General features: G+C 35.5%; 1 protein-coding gene across 10 annotated transcripts in view; it reads left to right on the top strand.

The window, feature by feature from the left end:
• The window catches only part of CCDC91 (coiled-coil domain containing 91), a 362,694-nt gene that overhangs the window by 33,368 nt on the left and 308,445 nt on the right, over positions 1-20,881 (top strand). The window contains exon 1 of one of the 10 annotated variants that reach the window (XM_073020584.1): positions 763-781. The exons of the other annotated variants lie outside the window; for them this stretch is intronic. The gene's annotated coding sequence lies outside the window, so the exon portion shown is untranslated. Of the gene's footprint in view, positions 1-762; positions 782-20,881 lie in introns of those variants that run through there. 10 annotated transcript variants of the gene reach the window in all.

A 20,881-nucleotide genomic window follows, 5' to 3' on the forward strand; every position in this document is an offset into this window, starting at 1 on the left:
AAATAGCTAGCCATGTAAATATCAGGAGGAAGAATATTCCAGGGACTGGCTAAGGCAAGATTTCTAAAATGGGCCTGAACTTTTGCATGTTTGAGGAAGTAAGAGAAGGCAGTTGTTGAGTTTAGAACTTAGTAGGTAAGGAGAGTTTTGTGATCAGAGAGAAACAGGGTTTTTCTTCTTCCATCTCTAGTTGGAAACATCCCAGGGAAGGACTCTGATTGATCCAGCTTGAGTCAGTTTCCTATCCCTAGGAGTGATTATTAATGGTGGGGACATGTTTTGTTTTGTTTAACTCATGTTGGACTAATTGTCTATGTTTATGGCCGGAAGAAGGTTTGGAGGAAGGGTTTTGGGTTGACAAAATTAAGAGATGCTACTTATTATGGACCTTGTGAGCCAAGAGCTTTTCATTATATCAGCTAAGAGAGAACTCTTACTATCTTACCCTATTTGAAGATACCTATTCTTTATCTTTGTTGACTTTTTAATCAAGGCTAAACTTTTCATTATTCGTTCTTCTTGGAATTGATTCTTTAACCACAAGTATTACTTTAACCTTGCATTGTACTTCTGAGGGTGACAGATGGAAAGAGAAGATGGAACTGTCAGTGTATTTTAGGTATAAATTCTTTCCATTCCCTTAATGTCCATTTGTGTATAAAGGATATGTGTAATCTGGAGTCATTCTGTACTTCATTGCCTAAGGCAGAGAAATTGGCCAATGCATTTTTGATAGTGCTTCTTAAATTAAGTTGAAAACTCAATCCTCCAAATATTCTGGGTAAGCAAGTTTTGGGGGGCATATTTTTGCTTCTTGGCTTTTGGTGGTATTAAAAGCTTTGATAACTTTGGTAGTGAGGTTTGCATGGTTTGAATTCTGTGCAGCAGTGAGTGGACATAATATTAAATAGTGGTATTTACTAGTGGGAGCAAAACTGAGTACTAAATTTCGATGTTTCTGAAATGGTGTCGTTGCAATAGGTCAACAACTACATGCATATTTCTGGAAGTCACTGGAAATAGGTGCCTACAAAGAAGCATGAGGCTAATTTCTACAAAGAATTCAATATGAGATATACTCTTATTAAACTGTAATAATTATGTAGTTGATTTTTAAAAAGAAATTATGCTTTTTTTTTGGAGACAGGGTCTGGGTCTTTCACGCAGGCTGGAGTGCAGTGGTGTGGTCATGGCTCACTGCAGCCTTCACCTTCTGGACTCAAGTGATCCTGCCACAACAGCGTCCAAGTAACTGGGGCTATAGGTGAGCACTACTATGCCCAACTAAATTTTGTATTTTTTTTTTGTAGTGATGGGATTTTACCATATTGCCCAGGCTGGTCTCGAACTCCTAGGCTCAAGTGATCTGCCTGCCTCTGCCTCCCAAAGAGCTGGGATTATAGGCATGAGCCACTGTACCTGGCCTTTATGCCATTATTTAATTTACAGTGTTTAAACTAGCTTAGGTTTTCCATTGTAAAGCCAGATTTCTTACATTAGAGTACCAAGGTTAGCCTTCTGTGTTTGAGTGTTTAATTTAGATGTTAAATATTGTATAATATGGATAGGCCACTATACTAGAGGCTCTAAGAAATAGAGCTCTATGGTGAATTTCTTTTCTTTACTATTACAGAATTCTAATAATACTTTTCTGTGTTGTAATTTTGGGTTTGTACATGTGGGTTGTGAGAAATAAACTGGAAATCCTGTCTCTGTGGGTTGGAATCTGGTGTGGCTTCAAAAGGCAAACAAAATATGTTAGCATTTACATGCCAGGTAAAGGCAAATTTTTTAAATGGACTTTCCATAGGTTCCAAACTTCTGAGGCGAAATAATATAAAGTAATGTTGTAGTTGCAGACAGACTCCTGTTGGCATACATTTGGTTTCTTAATTTATGATGGGACATCAATAGCTGATTAAGCAAACAACCTAAAGAAATATCTTTGTAAATCCTCAGTACAGCTTGTTCCTGTTCATTTGTGACAAGTTGTTTGGGAAAGAGTTTTGAGATGGCATGCTAAGACTCGATATCCTAAGAGTCTAGTGGGTTTTCTTTGTATTTTAAAAGTGAAGAGTGTATTTCAAGATTGAGAATTTTCTGCTTTTTATAAAAAGGACTTTATAATTGGAGTAATTTTAGATTTTTAAGTGTACTTAAATGAAGATGCACATGTTTTTTCCCCTCCTTTCTTCTATTAATAATTTATTAGATAATTTTAAGAAAGGAATATTGTAGTATTATGGTGGTCAGATTTAGAAAGGTCTAGGTGAATTTACTGTCTTTCAGTTCACGTTATTCTTGTTTATATGAGTGGCTGGAGATATCACATATAATTTGAGGTTTACGTCTGGTTTTCTGTTAAGTGAATTTGATTCAGGCACAGCTATCTTCAATGGTGATTTTCCCAGCTGTAAATTAGGAACTTGGCATTGAACACCATGTAGTTTTGTGTAAGCAGAATTCAGATTGTGATGTTTTCTGTCACTTCATAATTCTAATTTTAGATTTTCAAAGTAGGATAATTCACTCCAAAGAAGTCTGAAATCTGTGATTTTCCATACACTGCCAGGTACATTGATGTCAGTGGTTTGAATCAAACTGAATATCCTTTATAAAAAATATGGTGGATCATTTTATCTATCTACCCATAGAATTGTGACTATGGATTTTCTGTTTTTTTTTTTTTTTTTTTTTTTTTAATTTATAAAAATGCAGGTGGTTCTTTGTATTTGCATTTGAAAATTTCTTGGAAACACAGAATACAGTGATATGGACTTTTCCTGCAGTGGTAGTAAATGTGAAGAGTGAGGGATAAGTTTAGAGCACAAGCCTCTTAATGGTCTTTTGCTTTACTTACATTTTGTTTTCACTTTTCTAATTACTTGTCTGAATTGCACAGGGTTTCAGTTTGAATATTGCAGGTACCATGAAGTCTTTTCTTAATAGCTATTATGTACTTGTGTAATGCCATCTACTAGATTATAAATGCCTTGAGCATAGGGATTACTATAAATTCATCTTTGTATTCTATTGTACTTAGCTTCTCACATAACAACTATTATAGAATAAGTATAATGAGTTTGTTGAATTAAATTAGATTGACTTGAATTAGAGGCGAGGAATTAGACACTGGAAAAACAGGGATGAACTTAGAGAAGCTAGGTTTTGTGGTCATTTGAGATATCTTGTTAATTTAGTTTTAAGTAATCAAGAATGGTGATGTTTTATTCATCTTTAAAACTGTTATGACTGAATGGTCAGAAATGGTGGTATGTCTTGTTCTGTTACCAGCTAGCAATTTATGTTTCAGTAAACTGCTCTATGTAATAATTCTGGTGTTAAAAATACCGTTACTCAAAAATTAGCTGGGCGTGGTGGCACGTGCCTGTAATCTCAGCTATTCAGAAGGCTGAGGCTGGACAATCTCTTGAACCTAGGAGGCAGAGGTTGCAGTGAACCGAGATTGTGCTCCAGCCTGGGCGATAGAGTAAGACTCTATCAAAAAAAAAAAAAAAAAAAAAATAGCATTACTGGTTTCAGGGGACACATCTTATGAATTAATTTTTAGACTGATTTCCGAAGTCTCTTTTCCCAACCCTCTATTAAAAAAATTAATGTGTAATTTACATATATCACAAAATGTATGGATAGAGGGTGTATAGTTTGCTGAATTCTGATAAATATATACCTGGGTAACAATACTCCAATCAAGATACAAACATTTCCATTTCCTCAGAGAATTCCCTCATTCCCCTTGTAGTCTTTCTCCATACCATTCTCCCCCAACCCCTGGTGTCTACTCTTCTGATTTCTGTTACATATATTAGTTTTGCTTGTTCTTGAACTTCATATAAATGAAATTTATAACATACATTCTCTATTACTGGCTTAATTTATCCAACATGTTTTTGATTTTTTATTATATTTGTGAAGCTTTTTGAATAGTGTAGTGAAAAATGTTAGAGAACATCTTGTTATTGGTGAGAAAATTCCTACGAATGTTAATATTTAATTCAGAGATTAAAGAAGAATCTATGTAAAGTGACAATACCTACAATATCCTTTTTTGACCCAAATGGGAAGTAGTTCTTTTGATATTTTGAATATTGAATATTGAATATTGGAATACCTTTGTGAATACAAAGTCCGGTTTAATCTGGAATTTAAAATCTTCATTTGTTTGTTTTGTCAGCATAAGTCAATTTTGTCCTAATTATTGAACACCGACTTCTCTGAGAAGATCATCTTTCAGGTTTGGGAGGAAGAAAACTCTTCTTATTTAGTTTTTAAACTCATATTTGTTTTTTTTTTCGTATTGTTAGATAAGGTTATGTAGACATGAGCCTCTGTTACTTTGACAGTGCTTTTGAAACAGCTCACAGTTCATTGGGGGACATAAGTCAAATATATATTGGTTAACTCTTGGTATCATCTTTATTTTTTCAAAATTGTAAAATATTGGTAAAATTGATCATCTTTACCATTTTAAAGTGTACAGTTCAGTGGCATTAAGTACATTATATTGTTGTGCTGCCATCACTATCGTTCATCCACAGAACTCATCTTGCAAAATGGAAACTTCATCATTGTTTCTTAATTTAAAAAACATTTTTCAAAAAGGGATTATAATACTAGCTTCTTTATTCATTTAAATTGGGCCTAGTAATTTTATAAAAATATTTTTGGCTAAAATAGATAGTCATGAAAATGATATGGACATGCTTTATGACATATTTGTAGTCTAGCCTTTTGTTATTAGACCCAAATCTTTTCTATGAACGCAGGTCTCCTTATTGGAATTTATTGTAAATTTTTCTTAAATCACACCTTTAAATAGCCTCTTTAATTTCTAAGTGTAGTGATACAGTTGCAAAATAGTCTCAGTGGAGATTGTCCTAAATTTTTATAGTATTGTGTCTTGACAGAATTGTTTTAAAAAGCAAGTAGTCCTTATCAAACTGTTATAAGTAGTCAGCTTTTTCATGGGAACAACTACTTCCACTGCTATCTTACAGATTTTTAAAGATATTTAGTGAAATTATACATTAATAGATATAACCCAGATAAAAATGTTTGGAAGCAAAAATAGCTGTTTCTTGATAGTTTACAATTCACCTAATGGGAGCATAAGTGCTAGGTCTTGTCTTATTAACCTCTACCCCTTCCTTCACACTGTGAGAATCAAAGGTAATGGAGAGCATTGGTTAATACATGATCCATTAATTTGTTATGTGGCAATTAATGAAAAGAACTTGTAGCATGGATAGTAAGTTGATAATTTGAAAGTTTTTTTTTTTTAAGTTTCAGTATCTTACAGCTACCAATTGTCAGTCTTCTTTTCTGTTGTTACAAATAGTGAGTTCATACTGTAAAATAAAATTATAGTTTTTGTTTTAGTTATTGCTGTGTAACAAGTTACTGCCAACTTAGCAGCTTAAACAACTGTGTCATTTTGCTCATAATTTTGTGAGTCAGGAATTTGAGAAGGGTTTTGCTGGTCTTTGCATAACTGGCAGAGTGCAAGTTTGATTAGGTGTTTTCTGTCTTCGTGTGCTCTCTCCACATGGCTAGTTTGGGTTTCTTTACAGCATGGTAGTCTCAGAATAGTCAAATTTCTTATATGGAGGGTCGTTTTCTCCAGAGTTAAGTATTCATAAGACAGGAAGTGGAAGATGCCTATTTCTTAAGGCCTGGGCCCAGAAAATGGCACATTTCTCACCCATGCTACTGGTCAAAGGTTCCACAAAGCTCACCCACATTCAAGGGTGGGAGACATAGACGACTTCTCTGTAGAAGGCACACCAAATAATTTGTGGCCATTTAAAATCTGCCAAAGGTTTAAATGGTGTATATAATTAATGGCATTCTTATTTTTAAAATCCTGAGAATGTTTCTGGTGGATGTCAATATTGAAGGCTATGGAAGAACACATAGATCTCCATTTAACTGATTCAAATTATAAATGAGTATGAAACACCTAGAGAGAGTAAAATTGACAAAGGATAGAATGCTGAGCACAACTTCTTTATGATAAGGACTACTGTAAAATTTCTATTTATTAATCCAACTCTTGTTCTCCCACAATTAGGTGTGAGTTAATGCCTCATAGCATTAAAAAAAAAGGACAAGGAAAATGAAATTCAATAATGTGTTTTGGCATGCTGCAGGTCCCATTTGAATTCCTGGTAACAGACATTTTAGACTACAGTATGAGATACTTTTGTTAAGTGGACTAGGTCTGAGTATCATGTTTGAGAAGGCAGCATTTTAAAATGAATATGACATTTTTAAGTAATTTTTTTCTTTGGTACTTAAGCTGTACATAGTGTTATTTTTGTATATAAGGAGGTAAATTTTACCTTGGATTTTTAAATATAATGTCTTGTATCGTCTGTAATGATAAAGAACAGATTTTCTCAGTAACATTTTTTCAGTGACACAGTTTATCATGACCATTGAATGATAGCTGAAGAAACTGAAAAATTTCTGAAATTGTCAATATAAATAATTTATTTCACTAGACTTTGCTATGCTTTGCTCTTCGAAGTAAATATAACTTTTCCTAAGATTAGTCAACATTTATTGAGTTTGCGTCATGCTTGTTAGATGCTGAGAATAGATCAAAGTTTGATCTCTGTATTTTATTTAATTGATATCAAATGAACGTAATTAATGATGATGTTGAATTTTTTTAAATAAAGAATGAAAATGCCCCCTTTCTCTTTGTGATTGTTTGGTACTAGTCATTAACTTTGTTCCCATTTTGTATAAATACTGTGTATTAGAAGTTAGAGGCAGTTTTCTGCGGAAGAGTATTTCTACTTGATTTTGTGTTATTTTATATATATAGATGTTTTGAATAGCAGCATAAAGTTAAATGTATAAATTTAATATTATTGCTGTATTGTAATCATTTTCTGTTTAATTTTTTGGCTTGCATTATTATAGTCCAGTAAACTATTTTGTATCTGTTATCTTTATGGTAATGTATCTTTTCTTCATATAAAATAAAAAACTTTGAGACCTCTGCATCCAAAATACTAAATATAAAAGTTTATAAATTATATTAAAATATGTCTCAGATTATATAGAGTGATGCGTAGTCATTGTTACCTTCAAATTAGCCACTTGGTGAAATATGTCACTTTTTAATTGCTAGACTATGTTTAAAAGCTGTAAAATACTGGCGAGCCACAATTTAAGACCACATAAAATGTGAAAATCTGGTTTATGGAAACAGATTAGAATTTATTTTCATTATGGAATGCTTTGTTTCAAAGTTTGTTGAAAAAATGTATTTTGATGTATAATAAAGGTATATAGTATGATGTTTGTGAGATTATTTTTCAATACTTTAAAAATACTTTTTTACATAAGTAACAATATAATAGTACATTTCAAATAAAAAATTTATTCAAATCTCTATCTCCCTTACAAAGCTAATGATTTTATGTCCCCCTTTAATGTGTTTTATTTGAATGTAGTAGGTACACTTTTTAGAGATTTCTTTTATGGAAAATTGTAGGTAGAAGTATATACATGTAAGGTAGTGTACAGTAATGAAAATGGAAAATCAAGTCACTAAAATTTTGTTTGTATATCTCATATTATATTGTAAGTGATTTAGTTATTTTCTTTGATTTTCATGCAACTCTAAGTATATCCCTCACTAATAGTTATGTTTAATTTCTCCCATCCATTTATGTTAATACATACATACATGTGTACTCACACACACACACCCCTACACACATTTTTTTTTTTTTAAAGTTGTTATAGGCAGAATAATGTCCTTCAAAGATATTAGGTCCTAGGAACCTGTAGATGTTACCTTATGTGGAAAAGGGTTTTTGAAGATTTGATTAAGTTAAGGGTCTTGAGATGGAGAGATTACTCTAGATTATCTGTGTGGGTCCTAAATACTATCACAAGTGTCCTCATAAGAGATAAAACAGAGGCATAATCTACAGACATACAGCAGAGAAGACAGTGTGAAAGAATAGAAAGGGATTTGAAGATACTAGCCTTGAACATTAGAGTGAGGAGGCTACAAACCAAGGAATACCAGCAGCTTTTAGAAGCTGAAAGAGGCAAGGCTTGGATTCTCTCCTAGAGCCTCCAGAGGGAGCCAGCCTTCCCAATTCTTTGATTTCAGCCCAGTTTGAACTTCTGGCCTCCAGAATTATGAGAGAATAAATATCTGTTGTTTTTATCCACCAAGTTTTGGTAATTTGTTACAGCAGCCACAGGAAACTATTACGTGTGAATATACATTTTTGAAATCACTGAAAGATTTAATCATAAAATAGGAAGGGATCACCGTCTTAATTGACCTGCTCCTCTCTTCCTTTGACGTGACCATATTCACATGTGGACTTCTCTACTCTTTTTACTATTATTACATCCTTATACGTTGGGTCACAGCTTTAATATCAGCTCCACAGATGAGCCCTCTTTTACTACTGAATTCTTAATTTTTTCCCTGTATCAGTCCCTTTTTTGTTTTCTGTAGCATTCATCATGTATATTCTTGGGGTGAGGAAAATCTTAACCACCATTGTAAATCTACAAACTATAAAGAAAGATATATTTGTATGAAACTTAACAGTTGAATGGAAAGATATACCACACAAACAATTGGTAAAAATACGTACAGTGCAGAGAAAGGACAGAGTTGATATCTGTTCTATATGATAACTTCTTAGATGACAAAAAGGAAACAAACAGCACTATACGAAAATGAGCAAAAGATATGAAGAAGCCAATCCAAATGGCCAACAACATATGAAAAGATGTTCTAACTCACTAGTGTGATATATAACTTTATATCTATCATATTGCCTCTTTCAGCCCCCACCTTTAATGAAAAGAGAGAGAAAGAGAGAAAAGAACCAACAATAACATTGTATTGGCAAGAACCTAAGGAAATAATTAGTTTTATATTTTGCTGGTAGAAATGTGAATTAGTAGAGCCTTTGTAGACAGTGCTCTGATAATATCTATTAAAAATAAAAAATATATTTATACCGGTTGACCTTACAATCTTACCCTTTGAAATCTAACTCATAGAAACATGCTTCCATATATAAGCATTTCTGTATGAGCATTTGTTTCTAGTGGCAAAAACTAGAAATGCAATTTATGTCTATCAATAGGGGAATTGTGAATGTATTTATTATGTATCTACATAATATATCTACATAATAGAATCTTAGTAGTCATTAAAAAGAATGAATCAGATATGCACCAGTAAACTTGGTGGGATTTGCATGGGGAATTATTACATGAAAACGACTAAGATGATTAAAAATGCGTGTGGCAGCCAGGCACAGTGGCTCATGCCTATAATCCCAGCACTTTGGGAGGTCAGGGTGGGCAGATCACCTGAGGTCAGGAGTTCGAGACCAGCCTGGCCAAAATGGTGAAACCCCGTCTCTACAAAAGTACAAAAATTAGCTTGGCATGATGGTGGGTACCTGTAATCCCAGCTACTCGGGAGGCTGAGGTGGGAGAATCGCTTGAACCCAGGACGCGGACACGGATGCGGAGGTTGCAGTGAGCCGAGATCACGCCATTGCACTACAGCCTGGGCGACAGCGTGAGACTCTGTCTCAGGGGAAAAAAAAATATATATATATACACACACATATATATATGTGTGTGTGTGTGTGGCATCTTATATTAAGAAATGTAGTGATAACACCATTATATATGTAGACATATATATGAGAATACATATTTTTATATGTATGAGAATAGAGGTATATAGTAGGTGGTTAACTTGGACCATTTTAGTAGGCAAATGTTGTGGGAGGGAAGTTGGAGAGTGTATTTGAGGTAGGGAAACATGCCTACTAATTTATGCTTTAAAGTTAAAATTAACATTTATGTGTTTACGTATAAAGATTTTTTCAAAATTGCATGTGATGACAATTAGTATAGCTCCTGTGGAAAGTGATGCAGTAAACCATGTCAAGCAGTGTTCATACTCTTTGAGCTAATCATTCTATATCTGAGAGTTCATATTAAGGTATTAAATTTAAAGAAGAAAAATGTTAATGTGTGAAGACATCATTGTGGCATTAACTATGTAATATGGAATATTATATGCTAGGAAAGATAATAAAGTTTATCCAACATAAACTCATGCTGAAATTTCCTCTTTTTGGACTTTAAATCTAGAAAAATGGTTGTCACATTGATGGGATGTTACACACATGTAAATAATACAATTATGAAGACTACAATTATAAAGGCTGTTACTTAGAACTGTAGATTATATAATGAAAAAGAACTTATAATTGCATGTACAATTAAAATATATATGTATTTATTTGAGTACTAGAAGGAGATAAGATAAAATGAAAACAATGTGAGGGGATTATAGTAAATTGTTTTTATCTTGTTTTGACAGTAAAATCTGGAGAACAGTGTTGCTCAAATATTAGCAAAATTTAGAAGAAACACTAAAATTTAATATCTAGCTCTTGTAACTGTGGAATATATTTTCTTTATAATAAAACAATTTTGTAATTTTGCCATAGGCATTGGCAGAATGTTTAAATTTCAAATTAGATGGGTATTTCTATCAATACTTACTCTGAAAGCTGCAGTGTCATCATGATTCATTAAAGATAAATCTTTGATTTCATGTGCCATATTTCTTACTGGGGAAAAAAACTAGGTCTAAGTCCATTTTACTCTTTCTAATAGTTTCCTTCTATCTATTGATTCCCTCTTATGCATGTTTTCTACCGTTTTCACTGTATTCTTGTATTAATCACAGTTTTTAAAAAAGTTTTTGTCTTAATGCTTTAATATATAGATTATCTCTTGGTCTAGTTTTGTTGATTACTTCTTGACTTTTTTTTCCTTTTTGTTTATCTCACAATTTTTGCCACCCGGTGTAAAAAACTGAGATGAATTGTGTTTATTCTCTGAAATGGGAACACCTATTTTTCTGTCAGGTCATTGGTTTGTGTTTCTAAAATATACTAAACTAATGTGTTATGGAGCTAAGGCAGATTGGTGATAAATTTGTAAAGCAATTGAAGGAAAAATGCAGTAAGTAAAAACACATTTTAAAAGAGACACATGTAGTTTATTCTGTATAAATGGAATTTTTCATTATGTGACCTTTTGAGATTGACTTTTTTTTTTTTTTCCTCAGCGTAATACCTTTGAAATCTCTCCAACTTGCGTATATCAGTAGTTCTTTCCTTTTTATGGCTGATAAGTATCATAGTGGTAGCGATGTGGCACAGTTTGTTTAACCATTCACTTATTTTAGGACATTTTGGTTGTTTCCAGTTTTTGGCTGTTACAAACAAAGCTATGAACAATCATGTACTGGTTTTTGTGTGGACATAAGTTTTCATTTTCCTGGGATAAATACCAAGGAGTGCAATTGCTTATTCTTATAGGAAGTATATATTTAATTTTTAAAGAAACGGAACAACTGTTTTCCCAAGTGGTCATACTGTTTTACACTCCCACGAGAAAAAGTGGATCTTTCAAACCAGAAATATTGGAAAGAGCCACTTTCTCCACATCCTTGCCAGCATTTAGTATTGTCATTACATTTTATTTTCGCTACTCTGGTAGGTATGTGGTGGTGTCTCATTGTGGCCTTAGTTTCCGTTTCTCTAAAGACTGGTGATGTTTAACATCTTTTTATTTGCTTAGTTGCTATCCCCTTTGTATATCTTCTTTGGTGAAATGTCTCTGTCTTTTGTCTGTTGAAAAGAACATGCTTTCTTTTCATATGTGCATGGAACCTTCACCAGGATAAACCATATCCTTGGTCATAAAACAAATTTCAGTAAATTGAGAAGCATTTCCTGTTCTTTTTTCCTCAAAAAGTTTGTGTAGAATTTGTGTTCTCTCTACTGACTCCTGGTATTTGTCTGGTTTCAGAGGGTGGGAGGGTTTTCTGCCTTTCCCCCAAGTGGCAGCTTGCAGTTTTGCTTTGTATGAAGAATAGTTCTAGGATATGAGTAGCTAATCATTTCCTTCATTTCTCAGGTAATCTAATCTGTCCTCATCTTTCTCTTGAGTACTTACTAGAGTTCTCGATGGGCATTTGGGTTGTTTGTGGGATTTACTGTTGCAAACAGTGTTACCATGAATATTCTTGTGCAAGACTTCTGGTATACATGGGTGAGAGTTTCTCTAGGGCATGTTACTAGAAGAGGAATTTCCCAAAGTATACCTGTGTTCTTGTGCAGCATGGTGACTCACACCTGTAATCCCAGCAGTTTGGGAGGCCAGGGTAGGCAGATCACCTGAGGTCAGGAGTTCAAAATCAGCCTGGCCAACATGGCAAAACCCTGTCTCTACTAAAAATACAAAAATTATCTGAGCGTGTTGGTGGGCACCTGTAATCCCAGCTACTTGGGAGGTTGAGGCAGGAGAATCGCTTGAATCCAGGAGGCAGAGGTTGCAGTGAGCCGATATAGCACCATTGCACTCCAGCCTGGGCGACAGAGTGAAACTCCTTCTCAAAAAAAAAAAAAAAAAAAAAAAAAAAAAAAAAAAAAAAAAAGGTCATATTAGGACTGATCACCTTGTTATCATATAAAGTTGTTATACTGTCATATTAAACATACTGTCATATTTTTCTTCTAATTTTGTCTTGAGGTCTCTCAAGTGGCTATAAACTCTAGCCCTGCCCTGAGGGGATGCCAGGGGATTTGGTCATATGGATGCTTATAATGGGCCTTTCACAGGATATTTCTTTATCCCTGTGGACAGCCTGGGTGTTTGACATGTGACCAGGTGCCCTTCTCATAACAAACAAGGAAGCTTGTTTATACTGGCAGATGCCCTTTTGGCGCTTGCCTGACCTGTGTCCAGTTTATTCTTAACAAGTGAGCTATTCTCTAGGAGAGCCCTGACCAGGAAAGAAGTTAGATTTAGATGTGTTGGTCAGGTGAGGCACAGAGGAGGCAGCACAACCAAACATAGGAAATAACAGAAGCAGTATATTACTTACGGATCCCACAGAAAAGAGGGCAGCATATTTCTCAGGGCCAGATGGTAAGGGGGAAGCCATCTGGCACTTGGAGGCTCCACCAGTGGGTGGGGAGAGAGAGAGAGAAAGAGAGGGAGAGAGCAAGGAACCTGTGAGTCAAAGCCATCATTGGAGTCTAGGGTGTTACCAAAGAGTTTTCGTGCAGGGAATTCTAACTGGTGGGTGATGTGGTTTGGATCTGTGTTCTCACCCAAATCTCAGGTCAAATTGTAATCCCCAGCGCTGGAGGTAGGGCTTGGTGGGAGGTGCTTGGATCATGGGGGCAGTTCCTCATGAATGGTTTAGCACCATCCCCTCCATGCAGTGCTGTTCTTGTGATAATGAGTGAAGTTATCCTGAGATCTGATTTAAAAGTGTGTAGCACCTGCCCCCAACTCTTGCTCCTGCTTCTGCCATGTAAGATATGTCTGCTTCCCCTCTGCCTTCTGTCATGATTGAAAGTTTCCTGAGGCTTCCCCAGAAGCCAAGCAGATGCCAACGTTACGTTTCCTGTACAACCTGCAGAACCGTGGGCCAATTAAACCCCATTTCTTTACAAACTACTCAGTCTCAGGTATTTCTTTAAAGTAATGTGAGAACAGACTAGTACAGTGGGTTTACAGCAAACAGACTTCAATTCTTTGGTGACGCTGTGACTGAGAGATGGTCACTGCAGATTATCTGGGCAGTCCGCGCAGGGTATGGGAGTCAGTAGGGTGACTCGAGTAGGTTGTATCTAGCTGTCTCATAGGGAAGTGGTTACTGGGAGGCGATCGTATAAGGTAGATATCTGGAACAACAACATAGAAGAACTAGGTGGAGGCAGACAACTGGAAACTGTGTCGAGTGTGACTGAGCCCGGTTTCTGATATGAGAAAGTTAAACATATTTAAAATGTATGCCAAGGCAACATAACATTATTAGAATTCACTACATTCACCAAAAATATATAACATCAAATAGGTAGCAAAAATTTGATAGACTGATATAGGTAAATTAGTACCTCTACTATTGAAGTGGGAAATTTTAAATTAACGTTTGTGATTATTGATAGATAAAAAAATCAGCAAAGGATATATAATATATGAATAATACAGTTCATGGACATATAGAGAATTCAATATGTAAAGAATGAAAAAGATATATAACATAAATCAGAGATTAAAAAGAAAATGAGAATACTGTTAATTATATGTGACCTATGTAAAAATAGACATTTCTAGGAAAATATTACTTGTAAAAACCGATGGAGAAATTAAAAGTCTGAATCTTCCCACAAAGAAAGCAACAAGTCCAAATGATTTGCCAATAAATAAGTCTCTACTAAAATTTTGAGAAATAGGTTATTCCAATCTGTTGCAATCTTTTAAAATTGATACAAATGGAGGATGATTCCCCAGCAAGTTCTGAAAGCCCAGCATAATCCTGACATCCAAATCAAAAGAAGACACTAAAACAGATGACAATTACAGATGTATTTTACTTTTAGTATAGAGCTGGTAATCCCAAACAGGATAGTAGCAAATTGAAACCGACATTTAAAGAAGACAAACATCATCGCCAAATTGGATTTTTCCCAGGTATGCAAGGATGATTTACTAATAAATGATCCATAAATGTAAGCAACATTTACATTGATAGATTAAAAGTGAAAAACCATATAATTACAATAGATACAGAAAATCATTTGATAATCAACATAAATTCATGATAAGAATGCTTAGCAAATTAGGAAAAGAGGGAACATCTCTGAACTCAAGAAATATTTATAAAACAACCAGTCAACCAACCATCATCAGCAATCTTCCTAAATGGGGATAGAGGAAAAGATTCTCTTAAAGTCAGAAATGGTAAAAGCCTGCTTATCACATGTTCTGATTAGTATTGCTACATAACAAATCCAAATTTAATGGCACAAAACAACTGTTTTATTATGCTTATGAATTCTGAGGGTCAGAAACTTGGACAATGCAGAAGAAGGCTTTTTTTTTTTTTTTTTATAGCTTCACTCTTTTCAGTGCCTCAGTTGGGATGATGTGAATGTTGAACACTGGAGGTGACTTGCTGGCTAGGGGCTGGATTCATCTTAAAGTGTCTTCATTTATATGTCTGGTGATATGATGCTGGCTGTTGGCTGGGAACTTAATTAGGCAGTCAGTTGGAAAACTTAGACATGGCCTTTCCATGTGATATCTCTGTGTGGGCCAGTTTGGTCTGTCTCACATAATGGCATCTAGGCTCCAAGAGCAAGCAATACAAGAGCAAAAGACAGAAGCACATTGCATTGTTGTATCCTAGCTAGGGAAATCACACAGTGTTAATTCTAATATGTTGCTTGTGGAAGTCATATTAGTTGACTCAGATTCAAAGGGAAAAGACAAATCCTTCCGCTCAATGAGAGGAGTATCAGTGTCACATTCTTGGAAGAAATTGTAGAATGGGAGATATTTTTGAGACCATCTTTGGAAAATATAATCTGCCACATTACCTCATGTACTTAGCATTGCATTGGAGGACATAGCTAGTACATTAAGACAAAAATAAATTAGAGGTATAAGAATTGTAAAGAAGGACATAAAAGGGTTGTTGTCTGGATGCAATATGTTCATTCACATGTAAAATCAAAGTTATATACAGATAAGTTATTAGAAATAAGAGTTTACTAGGTCGGGTGCGGTGGCTCACACCTGTAATCCCAGCATTTTGGGAGGCCAAGGCGGGGAGATCACCTGAGGTCAGGAGTTCGAGACCAACTTGGCCAACATGGTGAAACCCTGTCTCTACTAAAAATACCAAAAATTAGCCAGGCATAGTGGCAGGCACTTGTATCCCAGCTACTCAGGAGGTTGAGACAGGAGAATCGCTTGAACCCGGGAGGGCGAGGTTGCAGTGAGCTGAGCTTGTGCCATTGCACTCCATCATGGGCAACAAGAGGGAAACTCTGTCTCAAAAAAAAAAAAAAAAAAAAAAAAGACATAAGAGTTTACTAAAGTTGAGTGGGTAGATAATACAGAAGTCAATTGGATTGTTATTACAGTAACAACAAATAACTAGAAAGTATAAAAGAAGACATTAAAATAGTATCGTAGAATATCAATAAATAGGAATGCACCTAACAGGAAGTATATGAGACATCTTTAGGGATATTTATAGAATGTTATCAATAGTCCTTTTAGAAAAAACTTAACCATGGTATTTCTTAGTGATTGGGCTCACTCACTATCGTAAAGATTCCATTTCTGCTGAAATAATCGTATAGCTAGAAACACACCCACAGTGTTTATGGGTCTGTTTATACTAGAATAAATTTGGTGTATGATAAAGATGGCATATCATATTAGCAAGGAAATAAGTCATTGTATAATAAATGTAATCAGGAAAAATGATCCATATCAGGAAAAAAGAAAGAATTAGATTTCTGCTTCCACCATATATAAGTACTCAAATACAGATTGCTGAAGTACTTAAATGTCAAAAATAAAATTTCCTTGTGATAAATAAAGGTATATATCTTTTATAGATGGCAAAGGTTTTAAAAAATAAGACTAAGAAACTGATAAATTGTTATTAAAGAATAGATTAGGAATTTCTATTCATCAAAAGCTGCCTTAAAGAAAGTGGAAGCACATGCTATGAACTAGAAGATGTTTGCAATATACACACAGCTGACAAATGAATAATATCAGTAAGTATTTTAAAAAATTTATCCAAATCAATTAAAAACACAACACAGTAGAAAAATAAAGATGTGGATAGGTATTTCACAAAAGAGGAACCACATATCATTGATAATCATATGAAGAAATTTTAATTTCATTAATGATCAGGGAAGTCAAATTAAGTACGAAATGAGATGGTATTTAAAACCAAGTGTCAGGAAGGATGAAGATTTAAGGGACCTCTGTATTTCTGCCACCATTTTGGAAAGTACTTTTTCATTTTCCTGTGAAACTAAACAGACAAATGTTACGACTTAATGATTTTACTCATAGGCATATACTAAGGGAAGTTCTGTGTATAAACAAAAGTAGATGTATTGAAAAATGTTCACAGCATTTCTGGTCTCAATAACAAATCCTGTAAACTACCCAGATGTCTCTTGATAGGAAAGTGGCTGAATAAACTTTGGCATATTATTAATATAGCTAGCAGCCAAAAGAATGAATAATAGCCGTAGTAATATTAACAACATAATATCATATGAAAAGGTTAAGTCCTCCAAATTTATATACTGCAGGATACTCTTTAAAAATAGTTCAGATAAAAGTAATATGCTTTTTGGTAGTAAATATAGGAGAGATGAAACTTCATTCATTTGAAAGTAAGGGAATGATGAAAAAATAAGGATTGTGAGTCCAGATAAGCACAGGGAAGATTTATATATATTGCAACTTATTGTTAGGGTCTTCAGTTTCATGTTGTCAACACTGATTTTACTGTGATTACTATGTAACACTTAATTTTTGTTGTATAGAGCACATTCTTGTGCCTTGATGTGATATATTTGTAGACTTTTTTTTACAGGACATATTTTTACTTTTAATCATTAGTACCAATGCAAATCACAATTTTGTCATCATGCTTATTTTGCTTATATGGGGGACTCCAAAGATCATATCCCATAGAGGCATGTATTTGGCATTCTTGTTTTGAAAGATTTGGAGTTGAGATTGGCGTGATAGTTTTAGGGTCTAAAACAGTTATACTGTGTAATGAAAGGATTGGAGGGCAGAACGACAAGAAGTAAGTTCTGGTAGTTTTCAAGAAATAGTGATAGAGATCCAGGCCACAAAGATGGTCATGGGAGGAGACAAGAAAGGATGAGTGGGGAAATTATATAGAATTGACTAACTTACCTGCTATGGTGTAAAGTGTCAAGTGAAGAGTAAAATGTGACAGCTGGGTTTTGCATCTCAGATGGATTAAAGAAGGATAATACTATTGACTGAAAAGAACAGATTAAGGAGAGAAAGGAGTTTGTGAAGAAGAGGTGAACTTGGCTATAGTAATAGTGTAGTTTCATATATTTAGAGTATCTTAGAGTGTAATACCTTAGAAGTCCTCTGGTCAGCCTGTTCATTTGACATATGAGGACACTGTGACCCAGGGAGGTGTAGTGATTTGGCCAGCATCATATGGTTCAAACACAAATTTCTGTATGATTATAGGATATGGATCTGATGGAGATGAGGATGATAGCAGCAACTAGGTTACAAAGGTGCATTAATTATTGTGAAGAATTTTTACTTTGTAAAATAATGAGAAGCCATTGAATAAAGTTTTAAATAGGAGGAGTATTTAGAAGGAACACTTGGGTAGCAGAGTGGAGAATGGACTAGAAAGGAGCAAAATTGGAAGCAGAGAACTGTTTAGGAGGTTGATGCTATACCAGATGAGAGATAATGGTGGCCTTGCATAGGGTGAAGGTATTGGGGATTGAGAGGAGTAGATGTATTCTAGAGGTATCTGGGATAGCGGTCCCTAACCTTGTTGGCACCAGGGACTGGTTTTGTGGAAGACAATTTTTCTATGAACTGGAATGTTAGGGGATGGTTTTGAGATGAAACTGTTCCACCTCAGATCATCAGGCGTTAGTTAGATTCTCATAAGGAGCACACAGCCTAGATCCCTCATATGCACAGTTCACCTATAGGGTTCGCGCTCCTTTGAGAATCTAATGCTGCTGCTGATCTGATGTGAGGCAGCGCTCAGGTGGTAATGCTCGCTTGCTGGCCAGTCACCTCCTGCTGGGCAGCCTGGTTCCTAACAGGCCAAGGACCCAGACCGGTTCGCGGTCCGCGGTCTTCGGTCCGCGAGTTGGGGACCCCTGCTCTAGGAGATAGGATTTTGTGATTGATTTTATATATCGTGTGAGAGAGAGAAGTATGAGGCAAAGATGACTGCAAGTTTTCTTCTTGACCAAATGTGTTGTAGAGGTAGTGGCAATCACTGGTCTAAAGACCCCTGGAGGAAGGGTAAATTTGAGGTTGGTGGGGGCGATCTTGAATTCAGTCTGGAGTTTTGGTTGTATTGAATTTGAGGTGCCTGTTAGAAACTATTCAGTTGTCTCTTGGCTATATAGATCTGGAGCTCAGGAAACACATCTAAATTAGAGATAGAGATACCATAGCTTATGTTTGTAAATGAATCCAAAGATGTGAATGAGATAGTCCAGGGAGTGTATCTAAAGTGAAAAGAAAGGAAGGGTTAGGTTGGAGCTCAAAATTTAAAGGATAGGTAGAAGAATCTGCAAGAGAGATTGAGATAAAGCAGTCAGAAAACTAGGAAGAAAGAAGGAAGGAGTATGATTGTCTTATACAGCATGAAGTGAGAGTGTTTTGAGAAGAAAAGACTGATCAAATAATGGTAGTGTTCAAGTAAGACAAGGAATTGTGAGTTTCTTTTTGCATAATAAAAAGGATGTAATTGGTTGCAGGCGTGAGTTACAGGAATAGTGTCTGAAGTTGAGCTGTGAAAAGGATAGGACTGTGGTTGGAGGACACTGTATTTGAGGAAGGTTTTGTTTTTGTTTTTGTTCTGTTTCATTTTTAAACTGTAGGACTTGGAGCATGTTTCATTGTTAATGAGAAAGAGCTAAATAAGAGGAGGTTGAATAATTAAGAGGAAACAATTGAGAGAGCCAAGTCTCTGAGAGCCCAGGTTGCTGGGAGGGTTTGGGGGTTAGCCTTTAGTAGGCAGAAGGGTTCCTTTCTCTTTGTGAGCAGAATGAGTTGTGATAGCTGAGTACAGATGCTGGTAGCTATAGTTTTGGTGACAAGAAGTTGAGGGACTTCTCTTAAAATGCCTTCTGTTTTCTTTGTTTAGTAGGAGGCCTGGCTACTTGCTTTGATTGCAGAAAGGAATAGAAAGGCTGGAAGTTTGAGGAGAGCTGGCAATCTTTGAAATAGCTTTTCTGGAGAATGAGAGAAATAACTTTAAAGAAATACTGAGTGTGTTGGGCAGCACTGTGAATCCAACTGAAGAGGGGAAACATGAATTTTATGTGATTTTGTTCTGATAGTTGTCAGCAGAAGACAGGTAATTGGATATTGTTGGTGGTTCCTGGAGTGGGAGGGAGGTGTTATCAGTTGCCTTGCAATCACTCTGGATTCTGAATCAGCTGAGGAATAGAACCAAGAGTTGTATAGGAATCAGAGTAGCAGCTTTATTAAAACCTGGCTTGGGCCTAAAGCTGAAATGAGGTCTCCCACAGGTTTTCTTCTAAATTAAATTTACCCATCTGGTCACAGGCAGAATAGCTAAAAAACAAGTCTCCATGCTTAAAGAATGAAGTTTTTGCCTGGTGAGCTTCTTTATGGGAGCTAAACTACAAGAACAGTATATTGTTTGTAGGCACCAAGTTCCCGGTAAGGAGCTCAAAGAGGTTGTACTTTGCATGCATACTAAATTTTATAATTAATCTTAGCTAACAGTGACACTTAGGGATGTTTTGCTCTTACTATTATTATTACTTTTTTTTTTTGAGAGAAGAGGATAGAGAAAGGACTATAGTACTTCTTCAATCACATTTCCTTCTATTGAAAACAGGTCTGTGCCCTCTTTTAAAATGTGAGGAGAGGAAGTAGTATATCTTACCTCTAGCATTCATTGAGCGATGAGATTTTGCCAGATAAGAATACAGTTCAGGCCGGGCGCGGTGGCTCAAGCCTGTAATCCCAGCACTTTGGGAGGCCGAGACGGGCGGATCACGAGGTCAGGAGATCGAGACCATCCTGGCTAACATGGTGAAACCCCATCTCTACTAAAAAATACAAAAAACTAGCTGGGCGAGGTGGCGGGCGCCTGTAGTCCCAGGTACTAGGGAGGCTGAGGCAGGAGAATGGCGTAAACCCAGGAGGCGGAGCT

The sequence above is a fragment of the Chlorocebus sabaeus genome, chromosome 11, assembly GCF_047675955.1.
Source record: "Chlorocebus sabaeus isolate Y175 chromosome 11, mChlSab1.0.hap1, whole genome shotgun sequence".
Classification (NCBI taxonomy): Eukaryota; Metazoa; Chordata; class Mammalia; order Primates; family Cercopithecidae; genus Chlorocebus; species Chlorocebus sabaeus.